Here is a 27,000-nt window from a genome sequence, read left to right on the forward strand (position 1 = left end):
TGAATGCAAAGAACACGGTATCTTCAGTTACGGGAACTGAAGTCATACCTGATAATATTCAAAATAGGCATAGTCGACAGCTGTTCCCACTGCTTTTTGCTGTCCTTCCCTAAGAGTAACTGGTGCAAGGATATCCGCGCCAGCTTCAAGCAGCTTATCAACCTGAAAAAAGAAAGCAAAACATTTGACATCCAGCTTTCTAACTATACTGTGTCCATGCCACAGTTAGAGACAGGGCTGAATATCAGAGCTTAACCTCGATTTGTGTGGCTACTCTGTACCAAATTGTGCATTTCTTCTGCCACTGGAGAGCCGTTGATGGACTGTTAAATCTACATGTGTTTTGTAAATAAAACCTTCTTGGAGGCATTTGCTATTTGTTTCTGGATATCTCACAACCTAATCTTGCAGCAACAGATGAAGCATGGACAATTAGTGACGCAGGGGTAGAACAGAACCCGGCTGGAGAAATCACCTCCTCTCCTAGTGCTCCTCAACGGCAGTTTTCCTCCCCTCCATTCTCAATGAGGTCAGCTCTGTGCTTTATGGGACGAGGGAAAAATGTCCAGTTTTCACAAGGCCAAATGCTTCCATTGAGCTCATCATAGGTGAGAAAGTGCACTTTATCAACTACTTTATATAGCACAATCAAATGCAATGCATCTTTCTTCATGTGGATGCCAGCTGTGTTTACAAGCAAGGGAACAGTCAGATCTGACAGGGCCATGGGCAACCCCCCATCTGCTTTAAATGCAGTGTTTCCTCTTCTACACAAGGAGGTTGCCATCACCTTCATTCAAACATGAAAACAAATTTCCTTACAAAACCTCTATTCCTTAGGAGACAAACAAATAGCATTGGGAAGAGACACAAATGAATTGTTCTGCAAAAAAAAAAAAAAAAAAATCAGCTTGCCCATTAAAGAGAAATGGAACTCAACACACCTGATAAAAATTACTGCTTTTCCTGAAGTTAAAAACAACAAAAAAACCCCACATTTCTCTCACCAAAGCAATCCTCTGTGCTTTTGTTCTCTTCTGTTCATATGTGGTACTGACAGCTGTACAGAGGGCACTTCTTACTGCTCTGCTTAATGGCAGATTTGGATCAGCCCCATGTTTGAGGAGTTCGACCACTGCCTGCAAATGCAACAGATAATTGCTGGAGATGCATTTTGACAGTTTCACAGCAGAAAAGCGATACCCCAGCCAGACCAAGATGCTATAGGGTAGGTTTCATAAAATATACTAAAACCACCTATGTTTTACCATAAAGATAAGGATTAGAGAGGTTGAACGTTTATGGTCTATTAGATCATCACTCCATTGAATGTTAGCCTCTGAGAGGGGCAGGAGAAGCAGTAGAATGTGTTGGATATGGGACTTTCCATTCCATTCCGTGGGAAGTCCTGAAATTTCATCTTTTCTGTACAAACAAATCAAAGATGCAGTAAACTCTTTTTTCCCAGAAAAATACCTAAATTGTCTTTTAAAAGAAACAAAGATAACATAAGGAAAAATGTTCTGGTTCAAACATTTGATACAGAATCTATTTTTTGTTGTATTTGGCTGCATCCATTTCTACTGTATCTACTTCTGCAGTCCATCCTGTAGCTCCCTATTATATTGTATCCAGATGATTGATAACTTTCTACTGAAATAAATATAACTAAAAAGTAACAATACACAGTAGATCTTTTCCATTATGATCTACCATTAATCCTAACACACAGTATAAAACTTGCAGTGACAGAACGAGAGGTAAAATTTTGATTTCATCAGTAACACTGAAAGTGGCTTCCCCTCGCTTTGTTCACATCTGCATTTCCAAGACAATGCCTGACTGAATTATTAGCGTGCTTTTACACAGGAGAAAGTAACCCGAGAAACAGAAATTAGACCCAAACCCTGCCCCTATCAGCTTATTACCTGAACCACTAGGCTACACAGTCACGCTTGCTCCCTTCCAATTGTTCTTCCCCTGGCCTTGTGCTGGCTGGTTGCCTGCACAACGGCTGAGCTTAGTGGGCAGCCTGGGTGCAACTCTTACCCCCTCACTCTCCTCCCTTGTTTTCCACAAAGAAGATGAACCAGGAGCCTGGAGCTGTATTCCAAGAGGAGCAGAGCACTGCAGACACACCACTTTGTCACCATTACCTGTTTTGCTGGTACACTTTCTCTCGCAGCATGCTGGCTGCTGTGGACCCACTCTTAAGGGCCTTGTCTGAGCAGAAGGGAGGCCATTCCCTGCTCAGGGAAGGTAGGTGCTGACTTCACATATTGCACTCTACTGTGTGAGCTGTAAGCCTCCTCTGTGGAGTGCTGAGCCCCGTAATGCCCATTTGGCTGGGATGATTTGAGTGGGGAGGTAGCCTGTAAGAGAACTGCATGTTCTTGTGATTCATAAAAATGGATACTCTTCTCTGAATGCTATACCCTTCTGAATCTTACCAAATATTTCTAGCTATCACTGTCATACTACAGGGCTCCTCTAGTTCAGCTCATGCAACATCCACAGGTTTGAAAGAAAAGCAAATTTAGTACTTTCTCTGGGAATGAATTATGGCAAACATAACTAGTTACCCAAGTCTGCCTGTCATCAGAGAAGGCAGAGACAAATGGAGGAGTACAACACACGTAAAGAGGAACTCAAAGATGCTCACCAAATCATTCCCACTGGCGATTGCTAAGCAAAGTGGTGAATGGCCACTCCACAGTGTGTTTGGATTTGCCTTATGCATTAAAAGGAGGCGGATAACATCTCTGGCATGCTGTGTAGGCAGGTGCAGAAAAAGGTGGAATTAGATCATAATAATGTTAACTTTTAAATATAATGTATATGTAACAATAATGAACAAAATGAGCAGCATAAAACACGTTCAAGCCTTTCACCTAAGCTATGATCCTATAGCAAAAATATACCTCCATTTTCTCATGGCTAAGAACCCCAAGCATGGTAGTGTTATGCATAAACCTCTCCATCAGGTTACCAAATCTCATTAACCCTGCTGCCAAAGGGTATACGTAAGCTTGCCTCTGAAGAAGTACATCTCCTCTCTCAAAAACCTCTCCTTCCTCCAAGTGCACACCTCGTAAATCTGCTAGAAGAATGTTACTACGGTAAAATGCTCAAAGGTTAGCACATGAGAAAACTCAGACTGTCCAGCTTCAAACTGGCCTTGTGAATAGTAAAACTTAATGGCCAAGTCACTAATGGAAACTTAAGCAGAGGAATTTCCTGTGTTAAACAGAATTCTAAAGACTTAAGAAATATTTTTTCTCAAGTGCTAATGGGTTTTTAATCAGTACAACACTAATAATTCACAGCGTAAGGAGTTTATCCCAGGAATTCAATCAGCTCCTTACAGAGGGATGAAAAGTATTCATTCCCCAGATATGTCATTTGGGGAGTTTAGCTTATAAGTACTCTCTATGAGCAGAACCTCGGATGCCATGCTCTTACCTCACAGTTATCCTCTCTTTCGCATGCAATATGCAATGCACTCCTTCCACCTTCTTCTGGAACAGGACCAAAATAGGAGGAGAAGTACCCTTTTGGTGGTCCTGTTTCATTCTTCAGGTGCACAGTGACACCACGGGACAACTGGGTTTCTCTGGTTTGAGGCAGAGGAATCTAGGTGAGATTATGTGAACATTTGTAACATAGCTCAGAGACATACAGAAGAAAATAAACTGCTTGGTCACCCATTGCTCTGGATGTCAATCATGGACGAGACTTGTTCAGCCTCACCAAAGCAATGGCCACCCTTTTTCTACTTCCTTCTTTACATTCAGATTCCATCTGCCTAAATCATCTTCAGCACTGCACATTAAGAAATTTGATTCCACTGGAGGAATCCAGGGAAGGAAAATTTTACAGACAGAATTTAATAACTTTTACTGGGCCAAATGATACAGTGAGGGGTGGAAGAAAGAAGCAAGCTATCAGGCAAAAAGGGTCTTCACTCAAGTTCATTCACATGTCATTCATTTAAGGTGCATGAATATAGGCTTACCAGACCAATATAAAAAAATAAAAAATGGTATGTCAGAAAGTAATATAGCCTGCACTGCATCTGGGCATTTTATAACTGCATACTGTTTGCAAATAGGTACCAAGTCATCCTGATTGCTACTAAAGGAGAAAGTACTGCAATACAAACTGAAGAAGCTATCTAAACCTCCCTGGACTGCAAACAGACATTCACCTTAGCCACTGTCATGACAAGACAAATCTTATCTTTCCTGTTACACAAGCCAACTCATTTTTCAAGTGACTAGGACCTGATGGGATGTCAGGGAGCCCATCAATGTCATTGCAAGGTCACTCAATTATCTTTGAAATGTCATGGCTACCACGTGAGGTTCCTGAGGACTGGAAGAAAGCAAATGTCACTCCTATATTCGGGAAGGGCAAGAAGGAGGATCTGCAGAATTACAAGTACGTCAGCCTCATTTCAATCCCTGGGAAGGTGATGAAGCACATCCTCTGGGAAGCCATTTCCAAAAATACTAAGGAAAAGAAAGTGAATGGGAGTCGTCAGCTTGGATTTACAAAGGGGAAATCGAGCCTGAACAACTTGATAGCCTTCTACAAGGAGATGACCAGTTTGGTGAAAGATGGGAGAGCAGTGGATGTCATTTACCTTGACGTCAGTAAGGCTGTCAAAACTTTTTCCCACAACGTCTGCATAGACAAGCTCCTAAAGTATGGCTTACATAAATGGACAGTGAGGACTGAAAACTAGCTGAACTACCGGATTCAAGGGGTTATGATCAGTGGCATGAAGTTCAGCCGAGGGCCAGTCACCAGTGGTGTACCTACAGGGGTCAATACAAGGACAATACTGGTTAAGTTGTTTACTACTGTTTACTAATTGACCTGGATGAAGGGATAGAGTGCACCCTCAGCAAGTTTGCTGATGATCCCAAACTGGGAGGAGCGGCTGATACACCAGAGGGCTGCGTTGCCATTCAGAGGGACCTCGAGAGACTGGACAGATGGGCAGAGGGGAACCTCATGAAGTTCAGCAAAGGGAAGTGCAGAGTCCTGCCCCTGGGGAGGAATAACCCCAGGCACCAGTATATGCTGGGGGCTGACCTACTGGAAAGTAGCTCTGCAGAAAAGGACCTGGGGGTCCTGGTGGACAAGCTGAACATGACCAGTAACGTGCCTTTGCAGCAAAGCAGGCCAACAGCATCGTGGGCAGCATTAGAGAGCGTTGCCAGCAGGTCAATGGAGGTGATCCTTCCCCTCTGTTCAGCCCTGGTCAGACCACATCTGTGTGTCTAGTTCTGGACTCCCCTGGAGCAAGCCCAGCAAAGGACCACAAAGAGGATTAAGGAACTGGAGCATCTCTCGTGCAAGGAGAGGCTGAGAGATCTGGGATTGTTTAGCTTTGAGAAGAGAAGGCTCAGGGGGATCTTATCAATGTGTATAAATACCTGATGGGAGGGAGTAAACAAGCTGGAGCCTCACTCTTCTCCGTGGCACCCAGTGGCAGGACAAGAAGCAATGGGTAGGAATTGAAAGACAGGAAATTCCACTTAAACATAATAAAAATCTTTTCTTTCCTGTGAGGGTGATCAAACACTGGAAGAGGCTGCCCAGAGAGGCCATGGAGTCTCCATTCCTAGAGATATTCAAAGCCCAACTGGACAAGGTCCTGAGCAACTTGCTCTCATTGACCCTCCTTTGAGCTGGGGTTTTGGACCAGACGATCTTCAGAGGTCCCTTCCAAACTCTCAACTGTTTGGTAATTCTGTGAAATGATTTAAGTACTATAACGTAAAGTAATTCCTCAGGTAACAAATGCCAAAAAGAGCACTTTTCGCTGGTATAGCTCCATCACAAGTAGACAATTATCATAAAAAATGGCAACCCTAACCAAAAAGTTCTGTACTACCAAAAAAGTTTACTGCAGAGCTATCTTTCTGTAACTCTGGGGGCACAGTGAATGCTGCAGGAATCCAGCAGAAAGAGTCTGTGTTCAAGGAAAACAAAACAAAACAAAAACAAGTAGGCAGGCTCCATGGAGATGAAACAAGCAGGTCCCATCATGTATCTGTTTCTGACAGTGGTCCTATGTTCACTGCTCTCATTATACCTTCAGGCATTTATACTAGACTGCCCACAAGAGACTTTTAACCTCTGCCTTAAACGAGGCATGACAGCAAAAATGTTCTGGGGCATCAAAACACATGGATGTGTTTACTGTAACCCAATAATACAGACCTCCAGTGGCTTTTTTTTTTTTTACTTTTTTTTTTACTTTTTTTTAATTTTTTTTTTTTTTTTAAAGGAACATAGTTATTCCAATAGGATGCAAAAATTTCACGGAAATCAAGCAGGCAGGAAGCTCAACTCTCTGCTTATGTATTGTGCAGCCTTCAACAGCTGCAAGAAGCTGAGCTCACAAAGCAACATACCTGGTCTGGACCATATACCTCATTTCCATCTTCTGCCCTTGCATCAAGATCTGGTGCAGAATGCAGGAGGTACTGTGTTATCTGGACTCCTTCCTCCCCAGGAATAGATACAGCTATGTGGAGAGGGGTTAAACTCCCAAACTGAAAAAAGAAACATAGCATTAGACTCCTGTTTATCGCAACTTAAAACAGTACCAAATATTTTCAAAAGAATAATCCCAGCTTCCTCTTCCCACATACTGTGTCTCACTTTCAGCCACCATGAACCTACAAACTGAGTTACAGGACAGTGGAAAGCTCAAGGTACCAGATACACAATGTACCAAAATCACAACAGCTGTTACCAACTTGAGGAGCAGCTTCACAAGCATTCCCCAGTCATTCATGGGCTTGGCAACAAGAAAACATAATGAGGAAGGAAAACTCAGGGAATAAGGAGTTTTGAGTTCTTTCTATAAAATAGTTCTTTGAACAGGATAATCACTTTAAACAGCTTTTTGTCCATTCTAAACCTGGTTCTTACTTGCAGATTTTACAGCAGGACACAGAAGCTGCTGCACTCATCTAGAATCCTACATCATTATCAATTATAATGCAATAAAACCTTGGATGGAAGCCGCACATCAGTCCTGGCTCCCCTTTCTAAGAGGAGTTTCTCTGCTTCTGCATCTGCAGCTTTAATGGCAAGGAAGAGAAGGGGTGCTGGTATCCAGCATGCATTGGGATCTGCACCTCGGTGAAGCAGCAGCTGGATTGTTGCCCATCTCTTCTGCTGTCTAAAGTTGACATGGAAAATACCAGAATCACTCATTAGCATCTTGCAAAAAACCTCTAAATGATGGTGAACTAAGATGACTCCCAGGTGCAGACATTAAAAATGGCATTTGGCAGAGACAAGACTTCATTCTTTAGAGCAGTGTCACAACAACTGCCGTGCTCCACCCAGGCAACAATATTATTACCTGAAGAGGGTATCTCACCCCTCCAAACTAAAAAGGCAGCACTTAAAAGCAGTTCCTTCGGGTTGCATGGGAATGGATAGGCAAAGTAAGGTTCCCTGCATCTCCACTATTCACTCATGTGTCACTTCTAAACGTTTAGTGTGAGACTTGTTTAATGACAGAAACAGACTGACTCCTCCTTCCTGTCATCTAAGACTGTTTGGAGGGTTCTTTCCTCTATCGTACTTCATTCATCCATCCCAAGAAAACAGAGATACTTTTTCTGTGTTTCCCTTAACCAAAGCTGGAACAAGAGCTATGCTGGACTAGGACAGTGTATTTCAGCAGGCTGATGATTCCATCTGTATTTCCATGGAGGCAAAATACACATGCACACCCCTAAAAAAGAAACCTAACACCATCAAAAAAAGCAAACAGTCCTTGGATACCACCCAGAAACTCTACCACATAGTGATCTGGGCAGAGGCTCCTCTTTTCTCACATGGCATTAACTCATTTTTACTCACAAGCCCTACATTCAGTGCATCTTTATATTCCAATGAAAAACATGCAACGCACACACAATATTCATGAGAGAAGCAAGGGAGGTGGCAAGATGTGCCACAAAAGCCAAATGCAAGGGATGAAGGGCAAGAAGGCCAACAGGGAATTTTCATTGTGGGAATTCTAAGACGTCAAAGTGACCTACGCTGGCATAAAACCCAACACAAAAATTTCATCATCTTTGGGGACTGCTCTGGAGGCAAAACAAAAGGCAAGATGTGGCCCTTTGGGGGATCCATAAAAGCAAGACAAAAAGACTACATTTCAGGCCACGCGGCTAAACAGACACCTGTAGAAAACAACCAGCACGGTCAAATGTAGTCAAAACTTCAAAGAGTAAGCTGAATATATTCTTATCTTTCCTCATGTCCACACTACACTGCAGGTGTGCATAGCAGACTGTGACAAGCTGCAAAGTATGCAATCAAGAAATCTTGTCTTGTTCAAGCATGAGGTCCTTAGCTTGAACTACACTTTCCAGCTTCACTCTTCACACTCTGCCAACCTGAATTATAACAGAGCATATAAACGAGTGGCTTCTACTGATATGAACACGAGATTTCTATAGTTAAACAAACAAAAATATACTGACATCTGACTAGCTTTTCCTGCAATAGCTGCACCCTTCTGTGAAATATGTGAAATACTAATTGTTGCCTTCTATGTTCAAAGAGACTTAGGAGACTCTGTCTCCCATTCATAGGGCATAAGTGAGACTTACTCTGCGATTACGCCTTCAGACACATTAGCTGTTTCTGACGGTTCTGATTGTTCGTTCTGCTTGAAGATTAAAAAAATAAAAGAAAGTAGTTACAAAAATGAAAAACCACACTTTCAATGGGTGAGTCAGCATATTCAGTCATCAGAACAATAATACAAGTAATAACAGTAATACAAGAGCATGTAATAATAATGGAATTCAGTTAACAACAGATAGGGAAATCATTTAGAAGTAATTTGTAACTAAGTTTTTTTTTAAATAAACCAAATAACTGAACATTTTCTTGCTCAATTTCCTTTGTGAGTAAAACATGTTTACAAGACTCTTACAGATTTTCAACCTGCATTATTTTGCACGAGAATGTAGAACTAGGACCTCCAAGACCACTGTTTCCAAATCTTCTGGATTCGTATTCAACTCAGAGGAAAAGAGAAAGCAAAGCACATTTTCCTTTCTGAATCTTAGAGACCGTGACAGAAACAAATCCTGTTTATTCCTAATTTCCTTTTCTCACTCCAAAATGAGAAGCAATAGTTTCACACTGATTTTCTGTGAATCTCTGAGCATCTGCTTTATATACATCTCTCTCTCTCTCTTTCTTTCCTTCCCACAAAAGTCTTGCAACTTTGGTAACGGGCCACCACTTAAACATACTCTTGGAACTTGAACAGGTACTTTACAGCAACCAAAAACTATTCTGTAGTTCATTTCCAACAAGTTTCTTGAGGGCATTTAGACCTGTGTAGCCTCTTCTGAAAGCCTCAGCAACATCCTTACATTTCTAGCCTCCTCTGAAACACGTCCAAGACCACACAGTCCCTACCTGCCTAGGCCCCTCTTTGATTCCTTCTATCTTCTCAGACTGTTTGGCGACTCCTGACCCTCTGCTTCACCCTTGTTATCATCTCCTTCCCCACTGCATGGTTTGTACTCTTACAAAATATGTATCATGCTCCTCCACAGGACAATTTAAAGCAGTTACTTCTCTTTTCGGCAGGAGGAAGCCTAGGGTCATGAGTCTTCCTTTGTAAACACTCCCTAAGGGTCAAGAGACTCCTCTGACAGTTGAATTGCTTCTTGCTTGACACTTCAACCATGCCAGCAGGACTCTGTGCTATCGGAACCACCTAAATCCTCTTGTCCTGCTTGGATGCTTTCGTAATTCCCACCAGTTGCCCACTGCATCTTCGCTGTCTTAAATACCTAGCAGACATGGCCTCACATCTGTGCTATTAATACAGTGCCCTATTTCAACTGCAGAGTAAGCTTGTTTCTGCACTGGAGCTTGGTCATTTGAAGTAGGACTTAGTAGTGTAAGAGCAGAGAATACTCTGCATCCTCAGAGTGCAAGATGCACAAAAGTTCTGGCTTTTTCCTAGGGAGTCAACACAGTAAAGTAATTCTGAAAAGTAAACTTACAGCTTGAGACGATAATATATCATGATTCTGACATTTTAGATTAGAAATAAACCAACCTTGCAGCTGTGCAGGTTCCTCTCAGCAATATTACCCTTAAAAGATTCTGCTGGATAATACAGAATAAAGCACATGGAGAGAGCAGATAATCTTTCATCACTACACTTATTCACATCAGCTCCACTATCGAGAAGAAGATTGACAATATCGTTGTGGGAAGTAACCTGTAGAGGAGAAAATGCTTCAGGATGTTATTTTATTTTGTAAACATCTGTACTTGCACATACACTCACGCACTTGCAGGTTTCTACATGGAAAGAATAGGCAGCACAGTTTGAAAGTAGTGACAGCCAACACTGTTGAACTAATTCAGGTTTATATTTGCCACACAATAAAAACACGATACTGAACCATGTCTTACGGGGTTCAGAATGTGTATCTTGGAGCATCCTCAAGTACATCCCTGACCTTCCTCTCTTTTTTATAACAATTTCTACCAGCTTTCACAGGAACTCAGTGAGGATTCACACACAGAAAGAAATATAGCACCCTAAATTATTATCTAAATTTTGCTGGACTTTTACAATGAATGCCAGCTATTCAGGTAGCTGAAAAGGGCACAAAGAAAAGCGGAGGTCATCCTCCCCTACAGCAAGTCATACATGCACAGTTTCTAACCACCACCCCTTGCCAGCAAAAACAAAATAACCCTGTCTGAATGTGATTATGACTGGACAAGAAAAAAACAGTAATAAGGACAGGGTCATACCCAAGAACGCAGATCTAGTCCACTGCATAATCACAAACGGAAAACAAACTTGACAGCTAAAATAATCTCTAATGTTTACTGAAGTGCTTCTTTTTGTAGATTATTATTTACTGTGGGGTTTGGCATGATACCATTCATTACAGATATTCCTCATGCCACACCTGCTCTTTTGTTGTTTACTGAACACTCCCTTCACACTTACTATGTAATGGAACAAGAGAAAAATCTAATCCAGGCTACTACACCAGGAATTTCTCATCATATGGTAAAGAGTCATTCTCAGAGTCTTACAGCGGCAGCAGCAAGTGCTGTGTATCCATGTTTGTCTGCTACGTCCGGATGAGCAAGCTCATCCCTCAGAATCGTATAGACCCCATCAAAGCCTCCTTTTGCCGCTTTCTGAATTAACTGCTCTGAGGCAAGTTCTTTGGGGCCTGGAGGCCCATAAGTACTGCGGACTCCACTGAGAATGAAGTTGACGTCTGAAGTAAACTCTGCTTCACAGCACCTAGCAAAGGAGAAAAAAGCACTGATGCATTTAAGCAGCTAGGTACTCTTAGGCCGCTAATGCAATTAAAGAAAAAACACATCAAGAGCAAAACATGCTGCTGGGTAAGATGCAAAAATATGAACAGCTATCATTTTAAGAACTATTTCAGATAGTATAAGTTTGCTTAAATTACAGGCAGAAAGGCAAACTAGTCTAGGGGCTGCTGGCAGCAGCACACAGATTTTGGCTACAGAACAGTTCATAAATATCCAGCCATCCAACACCTATAAAATTAGAAAGCAAAATCTAACTGCCAAGTGTTTCTACAAACAGAATATTTAGCATGCACATTCATATCTGTTTAGTATCTGATTTATATAACCAGCTTTAGCTATGGCTATAAAATACACACATGTGGCACGTGTTCCCAGCAACAAAGCAAACCAAAACATACTCTGCCTGCCCAAAGAACATCTCCATGTACAAGTATCAAGCTACACATAAACCTAAGGCTCAGTGGGCAGTTACAAGTAGCTGCAGACTTGCTGCAGCATGTTTTCTATAGCCTTGAAGTAGAATAAGAGTTAAGACAACCACAGAAAGGTACCATTGGTATCGCAAATTGTTTGTTTCATTTAAAAAAAATCCTCATTGGCAACCTGTCATCTCAAGACTATAAAAAAACTTTTGGAGAGCAGCTTCAATCATGCAACTTATATTTGAAAATAATAGATATGATTTATAAAAATCCATACATAAAAAACAAATGATCAACAGCTACCTGTGCTTATAAACATGCATCTGCATTCTGACCAGTAAGGGGGTTACTTTGCAACAGGCCAAGGTTCTTCCTCAGGCAGCTTGGAGGTATTCTGAAAATATGAAGCATCACACTCTTTCAGAAAGGTGCAAGTCAAAGTAAGATGATCTGTGTTATGGGAATAGGCAAAAACTCCTTCAGGCAAAATATTCTTGTCATCAAAGGGGAGACGTTTATAGCTACGGAGAAATGGGTCCCCCTCAACAGAAATATACGTCCTTTGAGAACTGGCATCAACATATCTGAAGTGTTCTGGATGATCCGAGACAGAAAAATAACCAGGTACTTCAGTACATAGTTTAATTATTCCTCAGCCACAAGCCAACATCCTGACAGCCATCTGGATAGCTCTCAATTCCCGGTCCAAATCGCTCATCAGAGTTGTACAGCCCCTTAAGAAACGAGTAAGCTCGTTAGTATCAATCAGAGATCAAACAAGTTATACAATTAAAGTCTGGTTTCTATCTCAACTGTTCTGCCTGTGTCTTATTGGTCCATTTCTTATTGGCAGAGTAATAACTGCTGAAGCCATTCTGTACTACAAAGCCTTCACAGTCAGTTTGATTCATTTAATGACAAACCCATTAACTTTTCCAGTACAAGAACAGTGGAAGGCCCTAAATTTAACTACATTGGGATGTTATGTTTAGATGAAATTTCACATAGATTTTAGCCTGAGCAGGATTCTGTTTTATACTATTCTGTATCCAGCTTTGCATTCATTAGCCACACTGCTACTTTTTAGACCAGGATAGATTTTCAGTAATGTTTTCCAAATCAGAAGAAACACCTCTGACACACAACTGCACAGGCGTAGAGTATGGGAAAGGTAGCGCAGTTCCCAGCTATTTCTTTTCTTACCATGGTCATTAACTTCAGGACAACATGGTAATTAACCTCAGGACAACCTTGCAAGCATGACAACACGTTTTTATTTCATGCCAACAGAAGAGTCTCAGACACAAATACAGCACTACAAGACAGGAGTTTTAGCCTCCTTAGAAAACCATCCTAGTTTGATATGACACTATATTAAGCAATGCATGAGCACCGCTTCCAAATTCAAGCAGGCTGATGCATCTCCGGTGTTTCTGGATCACACACACGGCTCAAGGCATATTCACACAAGGCTATCACAACCTCAGAACAGCTATTTGGAACACAAATTAACTGCTTCACTCATTGAACTGTTTAGCTATGGAGATAAAGAACCAGGAAAAAGCACTATGACTGGCAAGAATAAAATTTCAAGTTTGATTATAACCTGAGGGTGTTCTATTTTTCCCTTAGTTTCAGATTATACATGATCTATTCAAATTAAAGTTCTCCTAAATCCATAAGTAGTGCCACATTATCAACATTCAGCAAGAATGTTATGTTGTTGTCGGTCAACTTAATGCAAAGGCTGTATATTGTTTTGTTATATCTGTTGGATTATCTGATGAAGCACTGTTTCCTATTGCAGAGATACCCATGTATCAGTATGAGGGGAGGGCTGCCCTACGCTGGGCACTTTTCAGATACACCTTCTTCTTCTTTGAAAACAAAGAATTATAAACTCTTAGAAAACAAGTTTTCTAGCTTCTACTAGTAGCAGCAGGCCTGGAAATGATACAAAAGAGACAACTAGCTATCTCGATACTCCAGAACGCTCTTTGTCTCCACAGTTTCTTCAAATGCAGTATTTTTCAGTTTCATATTGCTGGCTTCTTAATATGTCTGTTGAGAGTACTGACTAGCTAATGAGTTCTTCATCTAGCAAGGGGAGTAAATACCGAAGACTTCTACATTAGAAACTGGAAAAAGAAACTCTTCCAGGCATCAGATTTTCAGTTCTAGACAGGCAGTATCACATTATCTCCTTCAATATTTCCCTAAGCAAAAGTTGTGTACAGTAGAAGTTGAGTAGTTCAAGAGAGCAATCTAGCTTACTGGAGACTGAAGCATGACACTTTTGCTCTAAACAACCCAAACACTAATGGAGCTGCCTGAAAAAAAAAAAAAAAAACCACTCAAATTTTCCTGTACTCATGCTGACTTTGAAAGGCAGGGAAATCATGGTAACAGCACAACATTTTTCCAGTTACCTGAAATTTTCTGCTGTCCTTCCATTCCTGAGTCCCATAGCCTTCTACGTGGCTGAGAGAAAATGCTCCAATGAATTTGGAACCATCAGGCCAGTAGCATATCCCTTTCCCATGGCGATGGTCCATGTAGAACTGTCCCGTGTATCTCTGTAATCCACCACAAAGAGAAGGGACAGTAAGAATGATACTGTTCAGAGGACAGAAATAAGTGAATTTTTAATTGCCTCCTTAATGCAACAGAGCAGCACTAACAAGGTGCAGGAAACTGAGGATGAAACTGTTACACAGTTAAGAAAGACTAGGCAAAATCTCAACTTCACTGTAGTCACTGTCTTCAAAACTCCACCAAGATTTTACCAGTTGCCACAGCAGCTCTTCCATCATGTAGCAGTCATGGTGGAAGATCATACTATTTTAGCAGTGTTTATCTCATTGATATGTTGCCAAATGATGCAGGCTAAACCAAGACCTATCAAAGTGTTCAACACCTCTCACAAAGACCTGTATCCCAATAAACATTTGGTTGGGAAATTTTGCATCCGACAAAACAGGGCATTCAGCATAGCCATGAAAACACATATTTTGCTAAAAAACAAGCAGCCGAATACATAAAACCCAGTAAAACCAAACGAAAAACACCTAGCTAACATGCTTATAAATCAATTTTTTCATTACAGAAGGAAAGAACCTCCACACATAGAGAATATTCCTACTTCCAAATGACAAAACTCTGCTTGGAGAAAGAGCTATCACTCAAATAAATGCCCAACCCCTACCTTCTGATGAATTTTACTCACCCTCAGCCTAACAACCCATACTCTTAAAGTACAATAAAATGCAGTCTGCAGTGAGTAGTCAAAATAATTTTGTATTACATACAATTATATTTATTTAAAATATAATTAAAAATAATTAATAAATAAAATACAATTAACAATATACTATAAATAAAATATAACTAAAGATGTATAATAAATAAAATAATTATAATATTTAAATAAAACGATATATGTTTATTGCTGTTCTCATGCGTCTTCAGCCCTGCCATAAGGTCTTTAATTTCCAGCTGCAGGTGAAGTCCCTGGAGATTACACCTTTGTGCACTACTTGCTAAAAAGATAAATTCGATTGCTACTCTAAAACTGGCACTTCTGACCCTCAGTAGAAAGTTCTGAAAAAACATCGTATCGTACGTAAACATAGTGCTGAACTGTATCAAGGTGACAGACGCTAAGTCAAAAGCTTGTCCATAATCCCTTTTCTCTTCAGTGAAGAAATCCTTAACTATCAGCCCACTCATCTGATGGATTTTGATTGAAATTTGATCAATCGTGATTGATTGTAGCCACAAACACTTTAAGGTATCCATTATTTTTAAGCAAAAAGACAGACATTTGGGGGACGTTTTATAGAAATTAATCAAAATTTTGTAATTGAAAAAAATTCCCATTTAAATCAAAACCTCAATTCCTTAAATGCTTTATTAAAGGCATTTGTGTGTCTTCAGTGTTATTTCTCTTCAAATTAAATCACCTAAATATCCTAATCAATCATATAGCTTGTCTTTAATAAAAGCATAACTGAAGGGATAGGATGAACCCTATGGAGAACAAAGTAGCCCTGGTATTCTGTAGCATAAACTATGACTATTCTTAGTTTGAATAAACTATGACTATTCTTAGTTTGAAAGAAAAAAGGTGAAAAGTGCTAAGTAAGTTCCCTAAGGCCTCGTCAGAGGATGGTGCCATGGAGACTTTCATTTCTAGGTCACCAATGCAAATTCAGCCCAATCAACAAAACCCGAAAACTACTACCCTCTATCAAGTGAGTTGCCACAATAATCATCACCGAAGACAGGGAGCTGCTGCTACTGCTTCTGCCTGATGCGTGTTAGGACTTTTGCTTAGAACGCGGAGTTTGCCCCCAAAAGACAACAGTGAGGAGCAATGCCGAGGTCTTTATATTGCCAGAATTAAGGCTGTGTTTCTCTGCTAGACCGATTCTTGGGAGCATTGATAGGCAAATGGAGTTCCAGAGGAAGAGAAAAAGAGCTAATTTTAAATTTTCTATCTGCGCAATGGTATAACTCATTAGCGGAAAAATAGATGTCCCACCGTGCAGACAACCGATCCCTAATGGATGATTTCGAGTTACGTTGCCGTGGCAGCTTTCCCTGACAATCAAAACGGCAGCTCAGTACTCACTGGTGGCGCAGAAGAGAAAAACCTCACAAGGGAACCGGAAACATTAGTCACTCCTCATGGTATTTTCACCATACAGGAAGATGCACTCACACTTCAGAGGTTAAACTTTGTACCAAAAGCTCACGGCAGCATCCCCTCCTCCCCTGCCGGCCTCCCGCTCTCCCCACTGGGGTCTGAGGCCACGTTCAGCCATCGACAGCGACCCAGGACTCGGCAACGGCATCACGGCAGCCATCTGCTTACCCTGAGCGTGAGGGCAGACCAAGTCCTTCGAAGCAGGGGGGCAAAAGCATGTTATCTGGGAACCTGTGTCCCGATTTGCATTTTAGCAGCAAATATATTATTAACCTGAACACAGAGCAACAGAATGCCCCCAAAGGGCAGCAAGGGCCAGCGCGCTGGCCGAGCAGGTGCTCGGATGTTGCAGGGGAGCTGGGAAAGCGCCTGCTTTATTAAGAAATAAGGCGAAACCGCCTAGTTTGCCCCAAACCCAGAGGCAGCGGAGAGATGCAAGCCTGGGAAAAACCCGCATTTCAGAGACCCACCTCCTTGCCAAATGGACCGGTGGGGAACACGAAGGCAGAAAGCCCTGCACGGCGCGCTCCCACCGCCTGGCCCGGCTCCCCGGCCCGGCCCAGGCCGGGGGGCGGCGGCGGGGGGCCCCGCTTGCAGCCGGTTGCGCCAGGCAGGGCGCTCCCCGACGGCGGCTCCCCGCGGCCCGCGCACCTCGCCGCCCCCAGGCCCGCTGCCGTCGCCGGGCGCTGCCGCCTCCTCTGCGCCGCCCTCGGCCGCCGCCTGACTGGAAACTCGCTCGGCACCGGCCTCCATGGCGGCGGCCCCCGCCGACGGCTCCGCAGCGGCCGCGCTCCGCCTCGGCGGCGCCCGCGTTGCCGTGGAGACGGTAGCGGGGCGAGGGAGGCGGGGCCGCCGCCGGGCCCCGGCAGCGCCTCCGCAGCGGCGCGGAGGCCCCGGAGCGTCTGCAGCGAAGGCCTGAGGAGGAAAGGCCCGGAGAGTCCTCGCTTCGTGCAGCCTGGGGTGCCTTCTCCTCGCTTACAGTCTGCAGGGGGCCGAAGCTGCTCCGCAGGAGCCGGGGCGCGGCGTTTGCTGGGGCTGCCCCCACCTCCCGCACGGCTCCTGCAGGGCCAGCGGCTCTCCCCGCTGAGGCCTGCGCGCGCGCGCTCGCCTTCACCCTGCCGTGGCTAGCTCCTGAGGAGCAATTTCTGGGAAAGGCATCGTTCAAATATACTGCATCGCACAACCCCTTACGTTCTGCAGGGGAGAGATGAGAGGGGAATTGGCGCAACGCAGCCCAGCAGAGAAGAAACACGGAGCGTCACGGGTGAGGTGGAAGGAGTCCCTACAGTTGGCGTATGGCAAACTCTTCCTGGAGCAGCCCGTCCCTCGACAGCCAGCCCCCGCCTGCCCGCCGCGGCTGGAGCCAGGCCCATCTCCCAGGCCGACCCTCAAACACTCCTGGCGAGCTCGCTCGACCTCATGCACACCGGCGTTACACCGCCAGCACCGCTTCGCAAGTGGTTGGTGAGCTCCACGCTTGCACGGTGAATAACAGCAAGAGCAGAGCTTCATCGTTACTTTAGCACGACCAGCTGTCGCAGAAATGCACCAAGTCTACATCGGTCTAAGTTACCACATGGCCAGAGCAGCGACCGCTTCAGAGCCACGGCTCTGAGACCTCTCGGCCTCCTAAAAGACTTGTTCGCCACGAGCACAGCAGCGACTCCCACCCTGCACCTACTCAGCACAGCCTGTTGCATTACTCTTCTAACCCGCCAGAATTCAGCCACTGCTGGGCAGGTTTTGGTGGCACCAATGCTCTTTTTTCCATCGTTGCTACCCAGACGCTTTGAAGCAGTTGAAAGCAGCCTAGCGTAGCAAATTTGGGTAGTTTACACTTCCTTGTCTTCTTTGGGTTATTCTAATGCCCATGTCGTACAGTTTAAATTCATAATGCTTTGTCTACACTCAGAAGCCAGGAGGGTGGTCACATCCTTTCTTATCCCCTAAAGAGGGGTGGCATTTCAGGTAAAGCCATGGTGATTCTAAGCTGAGATCTGTGGGCAAGAGACATAAAAAAAATGGGAGGTGGAATATCTTTTCCTCTTGACAAAGAACAAGCAGAGAAAGAAAACCCTCTGCCTACTCTTAAAGAGGCTTTTTTCTTGAACCAATAGGTGGTATAATTAGATGCCCTGGCATGCTAGAAAATGTTGACAGTAACATCTCCAGATAACTTGGTTGCAGGGCTCCGTACCAGGAGAGGTTATCATGGGTTGGATTTGTGTTTAAAAAAATCCTCACAAATGCCAGATTTTCCAGCATTATAAAAAGAGCCAGCTAATCAGTTTAAACTTCCCTTTCTTTATGAAAAAAGCGCTGTCAATCTGAAGCTAGTAAGTCAATTTATAGTAAGACAAATGGGGAACTTTTCCTTAAGTCTCGGCTAAGCACTACAGCCCATGAAAGAACTTTTATTTAAAAGTCATTTGAGCTTTAAAAACTTTTGATCTGCATTTTTATTTATTGTTTGTGAAAAACTTACCAGTCTCTGGTTTAATTTCCAGGATTCCTCTTAGGCTGCACCTGCCAGAATTACTGAAGCCATAATCTCCATGACAGAAATTCAGAATGTTGAATCAATAAGGAATAGAAACCAGTGCATTGTAATCTGAAAACAATAGACTGGACATGTAATACCAGGGTATGAAACATCCCGTACAGTAAGTGTACTTCAGATGTTTTTAAGTGGAAATGTACTCTCTAAATAGCTGGTAAATTCTGCTGAGCAGGCCGTCAGGTGTGAATCTTAGGTCACACAGCTCTCAACTATCCTTGTGAGAAATGTGGAGTAGTTTCTATTGTAAGTTGTGATGGGCGGTTATAGTTTATTAGGAGTAAATTATGGATAAGATACTATTTGCAGAAAAAATACAGGACTGGAAGAGACCTTTTGGAATTGCATCCTATCATTTTTTCTTTTAACTATACTGTTCATGCTGCATCATAAAACTAGGTCCTTTGCCCCATTATTCCTGTTTAAAAAGTAGTAATGTCACAGCCCAGCCTGAATTATAAATGGTTTATATATCCTTTATTCTTCTGTTAACATCTCTTCCACTTTGAATTCCTCTTGCCTGGCCAAAATAGCACACACAGTTCTGGGTGAAGTGCCTTCTATGTTTACATTTCCCTATTTTTTCATCTGCTACACCGTAGGATGGTTTCTGCTTATGTTTTATTCCTGAAGCTGTCTTGTGGCTCCTAAGCATCCAATGGTTAGCTAACACCTTTTCCTTGGAGGCAATCTCTGATATCTCCAGCTGTAAGAGTTCTTCTTTGCCCCCACATAACCAAATTGTCACTTGTTAGCACTGTGTTTTGTACCAATCATTCCATTTCCTTCCACTATGTTGGCCGGTGTCACCTGACTTAGTAGTGCCTCTCAGCTTTTTGTCATCAACAGACAGTCACGTACTCTTTTTGTGTCAAGACCAGAAATGAAAATGTTAACCAAAATCAGTCTGACACTTGATCCTCAAGGGAGTCCACTAGTCACCTGTATTCAACTATACAGCACTTTTTTTCAGCATGGATATTTGTTGCTTTCATTTTTTTAGCTCCTCGTGCCCTCCCCATACCCATCGCTTACAGTTTTTTTAGAAAGCTGCACTTTAACCAGAAGATTTTTTTTCCATTGCAGTGCACCAACTCTTTTACTGAATTCCAGTGCGATTAGAGGTAGTTGATCTTTCTTTTCAATGGAATCATTCACCCTATCAAAAAAGATATTAGTTGGGCACAATCTACCATGATAAACCCATGTCATATTTATTGTATTTTCAAAATACTCCCTATATACTCAGAGAAGATCAGGATCTTTATAAAACGCAGCCAGTCTCTTCTTTTTAAATCAGGCCAGTAGAGGGAGTGATGACTGCTATATGTAGAGTACACAAACAAACCCAAGAGAAAAAAATAGGACTCCGTCTGCCTGTCGACTGTCTCACTGCTAATAACCCTAACCATCAGCCTATAGAGTCATGCTTTTTCTAGCAGCCAGGATGATAGCAAGTCCAACCAGTAGAACTAACTTTATAGTCTGATGACAACTGCATTAGAGTGAGAGGTGGGAGAGGTGAGTTTGAACCCCGTCCCACTAAAGTAAGCTTTAAGGTCAGGTTTGCCACTTCTAGGATGAACACACTACAGAAGTATGACAATTCTTTCCTGTAATACCTCTTTAAAAAGAATAAATAACAAAAGAAGTGCAAAGGTCGTTGAGATTTTCATCACAAAGTACCTGGGAAACTTCAAATAATGTATTAAGCAAAATGAATATTTTTCATTTTGATTAATTTTGTAAAATCTTCTGTCCCTCAGAAGATGAGGGCCCTCCTGGGCCCTTATTCTAGGCAAGGTGCAACATGCCCTATTTCTTTTCTATTTCATTCTAACTCAAATCAATAGTGTCAGCGCTTACTGTAATAGTAGTTTTCCAGTGAACAGTAGCCTGAAGCTGGTGGTGTTTGGGTTTTTTTTTTAACAAACTGTTATAAGAATGGGGGCTTTAACAATCACATTTGGTTTACAGTTTATCCATGACCTCTGAAACTGATTTCATTTTTTAAATGCTTATTTCTCACCTTACAGGAACCATACAGGACCCTCCATAATCCTTGAAGACTGATACTATGTGATTGGAACAAAAATAGCACAGCACAGATGGTTAAGGAACGGGACAACAAAGACAGTTCAAGATGCTGCTGGAAGCAAACTACACATTCAGTTAACTGGAGTTTAAGTATTACTTTATGCTCTCTTGCTGTTCTTAATGCTGCTCAGGGCAAGCAGCCTGTGTTGACACAGTGCCCTTTGCTTCCAAAGCTCCAGCTTTGTAAGGTCATTCTCTCTTTGCTAATCAACAAATATAGGTCCACTTTTGTTGTCCGAAAAGCGGATTCGTTGCCTGGTGTGCAATAAGCCAATAATTACACACTCAGCAGAGACATTGGCTTATTTAGTTCAGAGTTGTGCAAGCCTGGGTGCTCGGTGGTTTCCCACAAATCAAGCACCCCCCTCCAACTTTTCAAGTAGCATCAAGACAAACACATTGCCAGGTTTGCAACTTTCCCTTTTGCACTGATTGGTTAGTGATTTCTTCATTCCCTGGCTCCCACCCCTGCCTCTCAAGGTCCTGATGAGGGGAGATAGTAATTTCATCAATTGACACTGCCCCAGCAGGGTCAGTAGGTGTTATCTCCCAAGGTCCTGACGAAGAGGATATAATCCAGACCCCTTAATTAACATTGTTTCAACAGTGAGAGGAGGCTTTGCTTCCCAAGGTCCTGGCGCCCAAGCAGGCCTTATTTCAAAGCCTTGACATCCTCCCTTTCGGAGAGTGGGGCACAGGAATGCAGACTGCTTGTAACTCCCTTATCTTTCCAGCCTGCGCCAGCTTTGGGGCCCATTCTTACTGAACTAGGAGCACGGCCTAAGGCTTCAGCAAATTTAGCTACTCATGCTGCACAAGTGTGCGGCCTAAGGCTTCAGGAAATTTAGCTACTCATGCTAAGCAAATTTTATCTAAGTGGCTACCTCTAGACAGGTTCAGTTTTTTAGAAAAGAGAGATAGAAGTTATCCTAATCTACCTACTTCAAACATTCTTTCTGAGCTTCCCAGGGTTGTCTTGTAACAATTCCCCCTTTTGAGACTTAGGTGATCATATTAGTCTCACTCTTTTAAAATCTTTCCCATATTACATTTGTAAATGCATTGAATCACTACATACACACATACAAGAACTAACAACACTTTAATTTATTACTATTACCATGGGCATGTATAACCCCAAAGGCGTATTCTGACTCTGTAAACACATTGCTGGCAGCGATCTTGCTTCGATTTCTTCTTCCAAAGTGACAACAGCATCTCCAGGCCTTCTTTCTCCCTTTATTATAAAACTGCTCCCGTCAGTAAATAATTCCCAATCTGGATTCTGCAATGGAATATCTCTCGAATCCGGACGGCTGGAATACGCTCGCGCAAGAGTTTGCAGGCAGTCATGAGCCAACCTCCCCTCCTCATCAAGTGGTAATAAAGATGCCAGATTAAGGGTATTAGACACTTTCATGGTTCCATCTTCTGGCTCAAGTATTACTGCTTGGTATTGCACCATCCTACTCGCGGATAACCAGTGATGCCCTTTCTGTCCTAAAACTGCTGCAACAGCATGTGGCACATAAACAGTCACCTTTTGTCCCAACGTCAATTTTCCTGCTTCTTGTATCAACAACACAGCAGCTGCAACTGCTCTCCAGCATCCTGGCCACCCTGCACTCACTTTATCCAAGTGTTTTGGAAAGTAAGCCACAGGTCTTTTCCAGTTTCCTAAAGTCTGTACGAGCACTCCCAATGCATGGTGCCCTCTCTCATGTACGTAAAGGTCAAAGGGCTTTGTTAGGTTTGGAAGTCCTAATGCGGGAGCACTCATGACAGCAATCTTGATTTCACCAAATCCTTTTCGGCATTCTGGAGTCCACTCCAGCAAGTCTCCCGGCCCCTTAACAGCTTCATAGAGAGGCTTTGCCATTAATCCAAAATTAGGTATCCACAGGCGACACCCCCCGGCCATTCCTAAAAATCCCCTAAGGTCTCGTCTTCATTTTCGGGGGGCGATCTGACAAATCGCTTCTTTCCTTTTGATTCCTAATTTTCTTTCCCCCTGGGATATTTCAAAGCCTAGATAGATTACGCTTTCCTTCGTGATCTGTACTTTTTTCTGAGACACCCTATATCCTGCTGTTGCCCCCAAATTTAATAAACTGATGTTTTTTTCTCTACATTCTTCAGTCGTGTCTGCCCCCAATAAGATATCGTCCACATACTGTAATAAGGTAGTGGTATCTGTCTTACCTTGCCATAATTCTAATTCTCTTGCGAGTACCTTACCAAAAATTGTAGGGCTGTTCTTGAATCCTTGTAGGAGTACTGTCCAGCACAACTGCTTTTTGCGTCTCGTTGTAGGACTTTCCCAGTCAAAGGCGAATAATTGTTGACTTTGTTCCTCCACAGGGATACAGAAGAAAGCATCTTTTAAATCCATTACTGTAAAATAGACATTTGAATCATTTGTTGTCGTTAACCAAGTGTGTGGACTGAGTACCACTGGGTGCACATCAGTCGCTATCTGGTTAATAGCTCGCAAATCCTGTACGAGACGATATTCTTGTGAATGTGGTTTTTTAACAGGCAGGACTGGATTATTGTACTCGGATTGACAGTCTCGCAACAGTCCCTACTTTAAGAAATTAGTAATGATAGGCTCCGGTCCAACACGGGCCTCTAACTTCATGGGATGCTGTTTTCGCCTTACCGATTTAGCTCCTTGTTTTAAGTCCACCTGTACCGGTTCTACATATCTGGCTCTCCCAGGTTTCTCCGTTGCCCACACAAAAGGGACTACTGTGTCCATTACTTCGGAGGGAATTGCGCTTGGTCCACTCTCCACCTGTTCAGAATCCAGTGCTTTCTGCAACATAGAGGCTTGTGCTTTCCTGGCGCCATTTTGTGGAATGTGCACCTGAACTTTGTTTTTATCAAAGGTTATCTGTGCCCCCAGTTTATTCAGTAAATCCCTCCCCATTAGGGGTAATGGGCATTCTGGCACATATGAGAATTCATGTGTTAACACTCTATTTCCTATTTTACATTTAATTGGTTGAAAGAAAGGTTTGACCTCTCGCTTTCCCGTGGCCCCAATTGCTGGCATAGAGAATTTACTCATTGGTCCCTTACAGCTGTCTAATACCGAATACATTGCTCCAGTGTCTACTAAAAATTTAACTGTTTCGTTCCCCAGCTTTACTGAAAGCAGGGGTCCGGCTGGGGAATCCAATTTCTCAACCCCCCGGTCCCCGTCAGTCTGAATCTTCTTTACTGATCAGGAGCAAATCTGCCTCTGGAACAGATACAGACAGAGGTTTCCAGTGATCTGATTGTTTCTTCGGGCACTCACTTCCCCAGTGCCCCTTCTCCCTACAGATCGCACGTCGGTCTCTCCTCAGTGAAATTCTGTTTCCCAAATTCCTTCCTACTCTATGCCCTCTGCCACATCCTCGTCCTTTTGGAAAGCCTCTTCCCCGAGAGGAAGTTTGTGCCTGGGCAAATGCAGCTGCCAAGACTGCAGCATTTTGCCTCTTATCTTTCAGTTTCTCCTTCTGCTTTTCCTTTCTCTCTGCTTCTTCCCTGTTATTGTACACCTTAGATGCAATTTCTGTTAATTGCGACATTGACATCCCCGACATACCATCTGCTTTCTGAAGCTTTCTCCTTATAGCTGGTGCCAATTGTCCTACAAATAATGTAGTAAAAGTCGTCTTGTTCGCTTCGTCCTCGGGATCCAAGTCTGTCCATTTTCGGGCGGTTTCACATAACCGCTCGTAAAATGCAGAGGGATCCTCATTCTCACCCTGTGCGACTTGATATAGTTTTGCAATATTCTTGGGCCTAGGTACTCCATGCTTTACCCCATATAATATTAACTGTTGCTACTGTTTAGTCATTAACCTGCCTGCCCCTGTATTTTGATCCCAGTCTGCTTCTTGGGCCGGCAGAAAACGGTTCGCTCCATCTCTAGCACTTTCTCTTTCATTTTCCTCTCGAGCTGTGTCCAATACCAGTCTCTTCTCCTCAGCTGCAAGCAAAGTATTTAAAAGCACCTGTAAATCCTGCCAGGCTGGGTTATGATTCGCAATTATCATTTTAAAGGATTGATACATCTTTTCTGGATTTTCTCGGTACGACCCGGCAGACTCCTTCCGATTCATTCAATCTGGAGTTGAAAAAGGCACCTTCGCATCTACAGGCAGTCCGTCTGGTCCCACTGCTTGACGCAGCGCGGCCTCAATCACAGCATTTTGTTGAGCCCGAGTAGCCCGAGTTCTGCCTGCAGTTGGGCTACATGCCTCACTTCCCTTACCTCTGCCATCGACACTATCTTGATCTCTTTCCGGAGAGACCAATAATTGTACATCCTCTTCCTCATCACCCACTTTTAAACATCTTTTCCCAATACTACAAGCAGAGCAACACCGAGGCATTTTCTCTTTGTCTTCCATCATCATTAACACATTGGAGTCAGAGACCAATAGCTTACATTTTTTTCTTCTTTCATGATCATTTCTCAGAGAGAAAAACAAATCCACCTATGGGACCTCATCCCATTTGTTCTGTCTTCTGCAAAACAACAGAAGTGGCAAAATTGTATTCTAGTTTAGTGTTCCCATTTCTGGCCATTTCCCCTCATCCTCCACTTTATACATTGGCCACCACTGAGTACAGTATTCCCTTCATTTTCTCCTTGTTAAAGGATCCCCACCAAACTTATCCCAATGTTTCAGGATGCATCCTAAAGGAGAACAGGGGGATACCCCTGCAGATTGTCCTGTTCCCATATTATTACCCTTAAAAGAACATTCTTACCAATTATGCTTTCGTACACTCCAGTCGCACTGTCCAAATGTGTACAAAGCTTACACTGGGTTACCACAACCAATTGCCCCTATATCATACCCTCGATGCAATGTCTCTTAATGATTACTGCGTTGCACCTTTGAGCCGCTTAACCCGCTTCGACCGGGGAGGGTGCGCGTGGAGTCCCCGAACAAAATGGTCGGTGCGCGCTGGAGTCCGAAGAGCAGCATCTCCCCGCCGGGAACTGGCAAGATGATCCGGGCAAGGCTTTACAGGGAGGGTCCCATCTGGGTCACCAGAAAACTGCTGTCCAAAAAGCGGATTCGTTGTGCAATAAGCCAATAATTACACACTCAGCAGAGACATTGGCTTATTTAGCTCAGAGCTGCGCAAGCCTGGGTGCTCGGTGGTTTCCCACAAATCAAGCACCCGCCTCCAGCTTTTCAAGTAGCATCAAGACAAACACATTGCCAGGTTTGCAACTTTCCCTTTTGCACTGGTTGGTCAGGGATTTCTTCATTGCCCGGGTCCCGCCCCTGTCTCTCAAGGTCCTGAGGAGGAGATGGTCATTCCAGCAATTGACACTGCCCCAGCAGGGACAGCAGGTGTTATCTCCCAAGGTCCTGACGAGGAGGAGATAGTCCAGACCTCCTAATGAACACTGCTCCCGCAGTGAGAGGAGGCTTTGTCTCCCAGGCTCCTGGCGCCCAAGCAGGCCTTATTTCAAAGCCTTGACATCCTCCCTTTCGGAGTGTGAAGCGCAGGAATGCAACCTGCTTGTAACTCCCTCATTTTTCCAGCCTCCACCAGCTCCGGGGCCCTTTCTCACTGGACTAGGAGTGCGGCCTAAGGCTCCAGCAAATTCAGCTAGTCATGCTAAGCAAGTTTTATACAAGTTGTGCGAAGCGGCTACCTCTAGACAGCTTCAGTTCAATACTGATACGTGGACCGCCAGTTCTTTTGCCAAATTGGCAATACGTACCTAGAAATAAAACATTTTGATTTAATGTTTCTTTTAGGGCTTTAGCAGTTCTAGGATGCCCGTGATTAAAGAATGCTTCTTTTCAGAA

General features: G+C 43.2%; 1 pseudogene; it reads right to left on the bottom strand.

Annotated features, from left to right (window-relative positions):
- On the bottom strand, nucleotides 1-17,268 carry LOC135326536 (ankyrin repeat and MYND domain-containing protein 1-like; annotated as a pseudogene).
- Nucleotides 17,269-27,000: the final 9,732 nt, after the last annotated feature.

Source organism: Dromaius novaehollandiae, unplaced genomic scaffold (genome assembly GCF_036370855.1).
Source record: "Dromaius novaehollandiae isolate bDroNov1 unplaced genomic scaffold, bDroNov1.hap1 HAP1_SCAFFOLD_63, whole genome shotgun sequence".
In the NCBI taxonomy this organism is placed as follows: domain Eukaryota; kingdom Metazoa; phylum Chordata; class Aves; order Casuariiformes; family Dromaiidae; genus Dromaius; species Dromaius novaehollandiae.